Source organism: Theobroma cacao, chromosome 9, assembly GCF_053813885.1.
Source record: "Theobroma cacao isolate CCN51 chromosome 9, ASM5381388v1, whole genome shotgun sequence".
In the NCBI taxonomy this organism is placed as follows: domain Eukaryota; kingdom Viridiplantae; phylum Streptophyta; class Magnoliopsida; order Malvales; family Malvaceae; genus Theobroma; species Theobroma cacao.
In genome coordinates, this window is record NC_142647.1 from 19671578 (window position 1) to 19683289 (window position 11712).

Consider the following 11712-nt stretch of genomic DNA (forward strand, 5'->3'; position numbering starts at 1 on the left):
TCAACAGAGAAATAAAGATAAAATACGGTTATAAGAAACTTGTCTTGCCATTTATCAATGAATTATCTAGATACACTTGACATTCTATTTTTCTTCAAAAAGTAATGGCTAAAGAAGTGTTAAAGATAACTTATCACTTACAATTTTTCTTCTGTTCCATCCATTTCTCTTCAAAATTAGTTATCCAAACAAGAAAAGTTACTAAAATTCTGGCCATTCCTTGTTTCTTTCCTGTACTTGTTTCAATTCACGTGTAATAGTAAGTGATCTTTAATTGTTCGATAAATGTCCCAGAGAAATGCATTTTGTAATGGAGATGGGGTGTTGTAGCATTCTCTTATGATCCTTGGTTAAAGTATCATTTTCTTCCCTTTGCACCAGGCTTTGTGAATATGGCATCAGAATTTGATAAGTGGGGATGGGAGCATGTCACTGTGTTTGGTGTGTTTGACAGGGGGAGTGGTACTAAAAGATGGAAGTGCAATCATTGTAATTTACGATATAATGGATCTTATTCTCGAGTTAGGGCCCATCTTCTTAGGTTCTCAGGTGTTGGAGTCAAAAGCTGCCTTGCAATAAATAGGACTTTAAGAGAAGCATTTCATATCTTAGAGGAGGAGCGCTTGGCTCGAAAGAAGAAAAGGACTTTTGGAAGTGGGAAGCCTAGTAAGCGCATATCAACTATAAACCAAGAGGCACATGGAAAACTATCAGAAAAGAAGATTTGAATGACATTATAGCTAGATTTTTTATGCGGATGGATTAAATGTTAGTTTAGTCAACTCTCCTTATTTTAATGAAATGGTTAAGGCAATTGCAGCTTTTGGCTGTGGGTATGAACCCCCTTCAATGGATAAGCTTTCTGACTGCTTTTAAAGTAAAGAAAAAGGAAGGATTGAGAAATCTATTACTTTAGTTAGGGAGTCCTGGCCTCACACTGGTTACACTGTGCTGTGTGTTGGTTGTTTAGGCTGCGGACACAAGGTTGTTTTCATGTTAACATTTTTGTCTCGAGTCCAAGGGGGCTCATATTCGTGAGAGCAGTAGATATAGATGACAGTGATGAAGAAGTCGATATGTTTACTAGTGTCCTTACTGATGCAATTGTAGAAGCTAAAGCCATAAATGTTCTTCAAATAATCTCACATATAGACCATGCTTGTAAATCAACTAAATCCCTTATTTCATCCAAGTTTCCTTATATATTATGGTCACCTTGCACTTCACATTATGTCCGTATATTGATGGAAGAAGTAGCTGAACTGAAGTGCATAAAACCTGTAGTTTTGTGTGCAAAGGGTATTGAGCAATGTATCTTGATAAATCACCATGCTTTTCCGTGCGAGAGCCCTGATCCATTTTCTGCCAAGTTTGCACCTTCCTATTGCTTTGTCAAGTGAATTTTTGAGCTAAAGCAGGCACTTCAAGATGTTGTTGTGAGCGAAGAGTGGAAACAATGGAAACATAGTATTCTTAAGGATATTCTAATTATCGAAGCTTCCATTTTAGGGGACGAATTTTGGAGCAACGCTCATATGATGCTGCAATTGTTTAAGCCTTTTGCAAAATTACTTGCTATGCTTGATATTGACAAATCTGTGATGGGTGCTATTTATGATTGGCGTGTTCAGGCACTTGAAGTTGTAAGGAGCAAAGAAATCGATGAAACTGCATTGAATCAGTTGGAAGTTTTGATAGAGAACAAATGGAATGTGTTATTTTCCCTTCTTCATGCTGCTGGTTACATATTGAACCCAGGATATTTTGGAAAAGGTCAGGCCAAGGATAAAAGTATAATGTAAGGTAGGAAAGCCACTTTATAAAGGTATGAGTGTGATAGTGCAGCTAGGTGGGTCCTTAGAAAGTAACTAAGCTCTTATTGGCGATTAGAAGGATCCTTTGGATAAGAAGATGCACTAGATTGTAGAGATAAAATGGACCTAGTTGCATGGTGGGAAAACTTTGGTTTTGAAACACCTCACTTGCAGACTCTAGCCATTAAGGTCCTCAGTCAAGTTTCAACCATTTCAATGTGCCAAGATATTTGGCAAGGTGATTACTTTCTATGTTAAAAAGCACTTAACAAGTTGGGAACACAGAGAGTGAAAGATCTTGTCTTTGTTCGAAACAACCTTAGAATTCATAGCCAGAAAAGTGGGAGTTCAAGCTCTAGCGCAAATTGTGCAAGAAATGTGAATATGATCAGTTTTCCATATGGAGTTAAGTCATGGGATTATGCTCATCTTGAACAAACAAAAGTTATTGTAAATATCCATGATGAATTGTTATAGATCCTGCTTAACTTTCTAATTGTTGCAAGATTTACCAGAGTCAGGGCCCCATGTCTACTATATATTTTTTTGAAAGATTAAGCTGAAAAAGTGAGAAACTCAATTCATGGCTAAGTGAGTGGGGCAAAAAAGTAGTATATTTATTGCTGATATAAAATAGAGCTTGCGCAATGAGCTTAGGTTTTATTGAATTGTACGGTGTTATGTGTTACTCAAGGTGTCCAGAGAAGATTCATTTCAAGTTAGCAATGTGCTATTTGGATTGTTGAAAATTTATTTGTGCATTATTGCCAATAGATTGCAAAAGATTAGCTGTCATTATATATATATTGCATGGGGGAGTGAAGATGAAGAAGGAAATGGATTTCCATCCTCATCCCCATCACCAATTTGAGGATCCCATCCTTGGAAATTGCCCACCAAACCTAACGCCATCCATGTGAGGATGCTAATTAAGAAACATTGTAAATTGCGATTCCTAGAAAAGCCTTAAAAGAAGTCATAAAATTGAAAGCTAAACAATATGTTAACTAAGAGCTATATATTTTGTTTAGAAAAAGCTATAGCCATCTCAAATCACTTCTAAAAAGCATGATAAGTTTCAATTTGAAACCTTTACTCCATCCACCTAAATGTTAATGAATTCTTATTCTTTTTTGAAAAGTTTTTTTCTTTCATCGGACTATGAAAAGTAAGAATGCTTTAGGGAGTCTTAAATCTGCAGCTAAAACTCTTCCCAACATTCATCAAAACTGTACAATTAATTTGATTTAAGAATACTTGAAAACGATATTAAAACTTTTTACCATTAATTTCAATGTCATGACATTTTAATGATGACGTAGAAAGATGAGATGGATTAAGTTTTGATCATGTAGCACATTATTTTGATTAAATGAGAATTATTTTTTTTAGATACTAAAAAACAAATACTATTGAAAATAAAGTTTCTTTTTTTATGATAATGGGTGCCACATAGCTAAAAAACCTAAGGTTGGCATGCCATAACATCAACAAAAGAATCACACGGTTGAAATTAATTGTTAAATTTAGACATTATCATCAATTGTTCTTAGACCTACTTTTTAACTTAAGTGAAAAGATTAAATTAGTTAAAATTAGGGTAAGGAGGCTAAAATTACTAAATTGAAATGGTCAAGCTTAGATTTCGACCTTTAACAAATACCCTTCCTTTATTTGACTCAAACTGGAACAATATTTTTTACTACTAAGTATGTGAAGGATCTTTTCTATAAAAGGTTGGTAACTATGGTAGCATTGCACTAAAGTAACGAGATGGGTAAGAAAAGAAAGGAAGAGAGGAAAAGTGGGTAGTTGTAGAAAGCCTTATTATCGGTGGAAAATGATCAAAAAGTTGATAAGGTAATAAGGGTTAGGTGGAATGTGGGGAAAGGTGTTCTTTAATAAGAGATGTATATTTGAAGGAAAGGAATAAGGAAGGTTAGAGAAAAAAGCTCTAAATAGAATAAACGTTCATTTTTAATCTACTAAAAAACTTAAGCTCAAGTTTATAATAGTGACTGATTTGGATCGTTATATAGGTCTTAACAATCACATTCATATCTGATCTAGGATAAGGTATCACAATCCCACTCACTTAAATCTTTAATGTCTTTATCAAGGCCACACATTATAATCACAATCAAGGCCCATTTCATAAGACCAAGATCTCACCAATGCAATGTAGAAGCCCACATTATACTAGCATATGCTCTGATATCATTTGTAATGACTCAAGTCTAAGCACTGGCCCAACAACTTTTTAGGCTTAAACTACATGGGCCTCACAAGCTTAAGCTCAAATTTATATTAATGCCTAACTTGGATCATTATACAAATCTTAACAATCATATTCACATTTAATGTAGGATGGGGTATCACAAGGGGTATGGGAAAATTTGGGTCTAGAGGGGAAAAGAGATATGGTAGGATGATGGAGAGAAATGAAAACAAAAAAGGCACAAAAGAAAAAATACTAAAAAACTTTAAAAACTAAATAACTAGTAAAAATTGAGAAAATAAATCCACAAGTCTCCATATGTGTAATCTTGAATGGAAGAATTTCTTAAAATCTTCTTTGGCTTAAGGTTTTGTTTCTATGTTGTTAAAGGCTTTCTACTTATAAAGGCCTACCCATGAGATCCCCCTAATTATGTTGGATAGTTAGGATACATACTTGTTTGGGGCACCATGCTTCTTCAAGTAAAGGAAGGATCAATAGAGTTTGGAGGGTGAAATGTTGACTTCAATAAAGGTCATTAGTCAAGTGAATGGCTATTGCTAATTGCAAAACGTTTCTTGGTTCTATGGTGAAAGTAATTATGAGACTAAAGGCTTTTGTCTCGTTCTAAGTGACACAGTTGGCATGGATGGAAAAGTGAAATGGATGTAAGCTGCATAAGTTGCAAGATAACAAGTGGACACTGCTTTATTCCTGGATCCTAACAAGGGAATAATAGTTATTACAAGTTATAGGATAATAGCAAGTGGACATTATGGTATTCCTAGATCTTAGTAAAAAGATGATAATTCTTAGTTACAATGGAGGTTCCAACTAGTTGATTTTGGGAAGTTTTGAAAATTTTGATGATTGTAACTAGACATAGAGTTTGGAAGGAATTAGGTAGTTACGTGTTGATATCTTGTTTTGATTCTGACTTGGAAGTTGTAGGTTTGTGTTGGGTGTTTATGGGTATGATCATTTTGCAAGATGATGTTTTTGGTAGGCTATTACGTTGCTAAGCACTTGACATAGTTAGTTTGTTGCTAATATCAAATGGCTAACCACACTGTCGTTAAGTGGTAATTTTTTGTACTTTTCTTTGGTAATGAAAAAATTACTACCTTTCAATAAAAAATGATGACACATGGGAAGTACTTGACTCTTTAAAAAAGGTTAAGCAATAAGTGTAATGTAAAGAATCCCACTTTGAGCCCACTAAACCATAACTTTCTAAAATATCCTAACTTAGCCTCAGCCAGGTAGGGTCAAATTTGACCCATTGCTCTCTTTTCCTCCCCTTTTTTTCTCATATTCCTTCTCCTAAAATGACACTATTTTGGTGCTTATTACTCTTTTTCTTTTTCCTTTTTTCTACTCCCCCCCCCCCCCCCCCCCGCAAAATGGCTTTGTTTAGGTTGTATAATTAAACAGTCAATGCCTCTGTCCTCTGCATTTTTTTTCTTTAAATTTTTCATTAAATTTTAAGAAATACTTGCATAATTCCAATTTATTTATTTATTTTTAAAACAAATTTTATATCTAAATTGATTTGAAAAATAATTCTTAGACCCTTACACTTGTTTTCAAAAAAAAATGGTGTAATTTTTTTACTGAGAAAGTGCAAGGATCAACCTTTCAACATGAATAGGTCGATCCTTCACAAAAACAAAAGCTTATATTAACTTCCTTGGCTCCCTAGGATCGACCCCTAATGGTAGGAAGGTTGATCCTTGTAAGAAGGAAAGCCTAAAGACATGCTCCGCGGAACAAAGATCGACCTTCTTTTAATTGAAAGGTCGATCCCCATAAGGCAAGATAATTTTTTAAACTTCTTGAGTGCTCAACGATTGACCCTTTTCAATTAAAAGGTCAATCCTAGAAGCACGTCTTTTTTTAAAACCACGAGGGTGTACAAAGATCGACCCTTTACCATTCAAGGTCAATCCTCATAAGCAAAACCAATTTTAAAAACATATAAGGGTTTCAAGATCAACTCCTTGCAATTAAAGGGTTGATCCCCAAAGCACGGAAACATTTTTTAAACCTCATGGATCGACCCTTAGTTCAAAAGGGTCGATCCTAAATGAAACAAACACGACTCTTTACATCAAGACAAGTTTTAAAAAAGGGATGAATTTTCCCTAAATTTCATTCTTTCATCAAAAGACACAATTTAGGTTTTTTAGAGATGCGACTTTTCACTAAAAACTCCCTTTTCATCAACTATAAAAGGCTTTTTCACTTTCAATTTCAAAAACACACTAAATCTTCAAAACCCTTTCCAACTTAGGAAAGCTAACCCTTTCTATTCAAAATTCGATCCTCTTTCCAAGAATCAACCCCTCCACACTACAAATCAATTTTTCAACCATCAATCCTTCAAACTCCTCAAAAACGGCTCCTAAACATGTCCAACAAATGGAAAATCGCAGTCATATGGGGTTATTGTTGTAGGACATTGCTTTTCCAAATCCTTTTAAGCAAAACTTCACTCAAGACAATGAGGAAGAACATTACAATAATTATTTCTTAAGGAAGAGAGTGCATCATGGAAGGGTGATAGACCTAAATTTTCTTGAGTCCATTTGGTTTCCTTATCTTGAGCACCTTAAAGACTTAGGATGGTATAGATATATTTGGATGAATAGACCCATGCATGAGCATCTAGTTAGATGTCTTTTATTGCAATGGGAGTATGAATTACAAAGGAACTAATGATGGTGAGATAATGATGCATGATGATTCCTTTGTCACATTTGTCACGAGAAAAGAATTTAAGGTCACCTCGTACTTACTTAAAGAGGTCATAAGCCTTCAATGTGCACCAAATGCCCTCACTTACATTAGCGATGACCTTACTGAACAAAAGTTAGAAAAGGAGATGTTTGTCAATCTATTGACTAATACAAATATCCTAAACTCTTGAAGTAGACTAACCTTGATGGATAGAATTTTTCACCTCATAATGTGTCATACATTACGTGTAATAAGTAGTAAATATTCTACTATCTTTACTAAGGATTTGTGGTTCATGCATCATATTAAGAGAAAAACACCTATTAACCTAGCTAACTTCATCTTTATTGACATGATGAAAATAATTTTTGAGTCTAAGCTAACTTTACTATATGGCCAAGCCATTTGTTAACTTTTTGGCCATCTTGGTATAGAAACTTCATGTGATGTTGACATTAGACAAAACAAAGCTAAATACTTTGACTGAAGAACCTTAACAAGAATAGGTTTCATAGAAAATCCTACCATTGGTACTTAGGTTAAAAAACATGACCATCACTATGAGCTATGAGACGATGAGGACCCGCATGCCTTCCCTATGATACACCTTTAACTCCACCTCCTTTTTCGAGTTATGTGCTACTAGAAATCGTTCATCCATTTAGTATTCTATTATTAACCTTTTCTCTCTTGAGCAATGTGTTTAACTCTAAGGATGTGTTTAACTACTTGATGGCACGCGTTGATTCCATGGAGACTAGAATCTTGGGATGCTTCCATGGCATGGACTTTAGCCCTAAAGTCAACAATTCCCTTCTTGATCTTATGTAGATCATTATTAACACCCAATTTTGACGAGGTTAATCATGCCATGGATTTTCGTTTCAATGATGTTGATCAAACCATTGAACACGTTCTTCAACATCAATGGTCAATGGATGAGTGTATTGAGAGGCATCTCCCAAAAAGAGGCAACTAGCTTTGCTATTAGATGACTCTATCTCTTGCATATTCACATTTTCAACATTATATTTCTGTTCATGTTTCTGTAGACTTCTCTGTTATTTACTACTCTCTTTATCTTTGAATTACTTGGGTAATGCTTGATTATGCTTACATTTTCCTTATAATATTTATAGCATAATCCATGACTTGATCTTTTTTTATCTACTGACTTGATGATTTTAGCTTCCTTATGATGCTTTAAGCTCTAAAATTGTTTATGCTCTCCCTTTAACCTTGTTTTGATATAAAAAAGAAAAAGAAGGTTTATGAGTATATTTGCAAGCTCTTTTCAGCAACTTATAATTGAAATTTTTCTAACAAAGAGCTTTCAAGCTAACAACGGTAGAGAGACCTTTTTAAAATAAATTTTGCTAATAATTTTGTCATATAAAAAAAGAGAAGATTGTTAGCTTTAAAATTGGGTTATGTTTTTAATTGACAAAATTAAAATGATCAAAATTTGTAAACAAGTCATGTGAAATGTTTTGAACCTAAAAACATCTTTCTAAGGTCTTGAAAAGTTTTGACAAACTTATAGCTCTTAATAGAAATAAAAAAAATATTCAAAGTGTCAAAATTTAGTTGTAAAGATCGAACCCATATTGATGAAAAATCAATCCCAAAGAAAAACAGAGGGCAAAATTTACCTTATGGAATTTTGTAGGAATTTTGTAGGATTGACCCCCAAGATAAGAAAGGTTGATCGTTGTGAAATGTAAAGCATATGAAGCTATTAGAATCTTGTTGGATAGATCCCCTCAAGTTAAAAAGGTCAATCACAAAAAAGCACAAAAGGCAAGGGAAGCCATTGAAAATTGGTAGGATAAACCCTTCAAGCTAAAAAAGTCGATCTTAAAAGAAAACAAAAAAGAAATAGCTATTGGAAATTGGAAGGATCGACCCTTTAAACTTAAAAGGTCGATCTCAAAGAATAGAAGAGAAATAGCTATTGAAAATTCATAGGATCGACCCCTCAAGATCAAAAGGTCAATCCCAAGATGACATAAAGGAGAAGTGAAGCTTTTAAAAGTTAAAGGATCAACCCCTTGGACAAGAAAGGTTGATCTTTAAGAAGAAATAAAGAAATTGTCCCAAGCCACATGGAACTGAATTGACCAGTCATGTTTAAAAGCTTGATCCCTTAGTTATAATCGAAGGACAATTTCAAGTAATGATCGACCCCCACCCCCTAATCTTAAAGGTTGATCTCTCAGTCACAGTAAACCAGCATTAAACGTTCCAACAACTATTTTCTGCCTTAAATGAACCTCAATGGCTCCAAATGACGCAAACACTATAAAATAGAGCTTTTCACTTATTTTGAAGACTAAAAAGACTTTGAAAAATATCTCCAAGCAAGAGAGCAACCTTAAAATCTTTAAGCACACTCACTTATCTCTTTTTAAGCATTTAAGTTTTCCTCCTAGCATTTATTAAGCTGATTTTTCTACTACATCTTTTTCCAATCTTGTTTAAGCTTAAACCTTTATAGCTCATCAACCTTTAAGAGGCATTTTAGCTTTATTTATTTCATCCCTCATTTATTGTTAAGTGGTTATACCTTAACCAAGTGAAAAGGTAGAAAATTTTAATCTTATCCTTTAAAAAATTAAGGTAAGGGTTGTACTTGAACCTTAAAAAGGCCTATTTATAGTGGATTCAAAATACTTTAGTGAGTTAAAGGAAAAGATGTAGGCAAGGAGGCCAAACCTCTATAAAATTCTTATGTTCTTAGTTTTCATTTATCTCTTCAAGTTTTTAGTGTTTCAATCTTGCTTTAAAAAGAAAATCTATTTTCATCAAAATTGTAAAGAATTTTAAAAAGAAGTCAATTCACCCATCCTCTTAAACTTCTTCACTTTGAGTTTATTACACTAATAAAATTAAATATATTGGATAAAATGGAGTGTCTACAATGACAGTAATTTCGTCAAAAAATTTCATTGAAAATATTTGAAAATAGCTTCCATAAAAAATCCATCAAAAATTTCTAATGGAATCTTTTTGACTAAATAAATTCCATAAGAAATGGCAAGTTTTTTTGTATTGGGTATCCCATCATTTTGTTGTTATTCTCTTCTATCATCTTAATTGTTCCTAATATCTTCTCTTAGGTAGTTTGGAACATCTTCATTTTCTCTTGCATACATGAGGTAGTCTTATTAATTGTGGTTGGTAGTCTTTGTTGGTTATTGGCTAAATAATCAATATCTTTTTTACCATGAACTTGAGAATAAAAGGATTTCTACAAATGGATTTCTTTTCTTAAGTGACATTACCTAGTGTAATCAATTCTCCCTAGTGGAGTCACCAAAATATGGACTTTTTCTATAAAGGTATGTAGATAAGGTAATGATGCACTATAGTAATAGGTGGGTAAGTGTTGTTCAATTTTCTACCCATGCAAGTATACGTATCTCAATGATAATATAATGATGAATAAAGTGTTGATCCCAATGAAAATTAAATTAATTCTTACTATTAATTACTAAAATTAAACACCCTAATTTTATCCAAATAATAAAAATTGAATTAAAAAGCATAATTAAAACAAAATTAAAAACTAAAACTAATCTAAATTTACTCAGCAAAATTGTTTTTATAAGACTTGATTGACTTCTAGACCTATTACTATGATGTCCCTTAATGCTTCATCTGATTATTGTCTCTTTCTCTCTCTCTCTTAACTCAGTTTAATAGATTAAGTTACTAACCTAGAGTTTTAAATTATTTATAAGTTTTTATCGAGTTTCTTATAAAAATATCTCTCCCTATTAACTTACTATATGTCTATACGAATTAAATTGAAGAAAAATAAATTAAATTCGTACTCTAATCTTAGCTACGTATGGCTTATAGGTGTATGTGTATCCTATATACAAATCAAATCACTTAATCAACTAAGTGTATTCAATCATATATTATTTTATTCTAGGCCTACCTAAATCTTCTTCGTCAAAGTTTAATTTAGATTTCCAAATTAATTTATTGGTGATTAGGCAATTAAAAGCAATAAGAACAGAATAGAATAAATAACTTAAAACCATCAAACATAAACAAAAGAGAAATAAATAAATCAGACTACGTATTGAGTTCAATTATAATCTTAGATAAATATTTTGTTCTCCATCAAGTCACAAATCATCATCATATTAAGTTTAAACATTAAAACCAAACTAAGAAAATAAAAGAATAACAAAAAGATAAAAGAACCCAAGAGTCATAATCTTGATCTTCCATTCTTCTTGAATCCTTCAAATTCTTCTTAGTTTTGATGCTACTTTTTTCAATGGCCTTGTGGCTTATTCTTAATTCAAAATCTAGTGTTTCGTATCTCTATTCGAAAGATTGTTTTTATAAGACTTTGAAGTTGGGTCAAGTTGGGTGAAGAAAGAAGTCAATTCTAATAAGGATTTTCTCATCAAACTATGTGAGCCATGGCCTACCTCCACCAAGGTTGCGGCCTCAACCATTTAATTGGTAGAAATTGTAATTGCTCTAAGACTGCTGCAATGTTTAAACTTTGACAAGATTTTTTACCACTTTTCAAGTAGAACTGGACGAAATGATAAACATGAAAGTCATAGCTTTTTCTCTTAGCTTTTCAATAGTCTAAGAATTATCTCATTTTGAGTTTTTTAGATATATTTATGATCAAATACCAAGACATGTGCAGTGAAAGTCTGCACCTATAAGAATTCGAAACAAGAGCTTTTAACTTCAAGAAAAATTAAAGAAAATGTGGTATTTTAGGTTAAAATCTAAGCATAATGCTCAAATAAGTTCTTAAATTATTTTAAAAAATTTAAATAAGTTATTATTCTTTTATTGCATTTAAGCATGCTTTTATATTTTTAATTTGAATCAAATAAGCCTTTATGACTAGTAATTGACTAATTGCCATTAATTCAAATGCTATTTATCATTTCATATCCA

At 32.7% G+C, this 11712-nt stretch overlaps 1 pseudogene; it reads left to right on the top strand.

Annotated features, from left to right (window-relative positions):
* Positions 1-392: 392 nt before the first annotated feature.
* LOC18589486 (uncharacterized) lies at positions 393-2291 on the top strand (annotated as a pseudogene).
* Positions 2292-11712: the final 9421 nt, after the last annotated feature.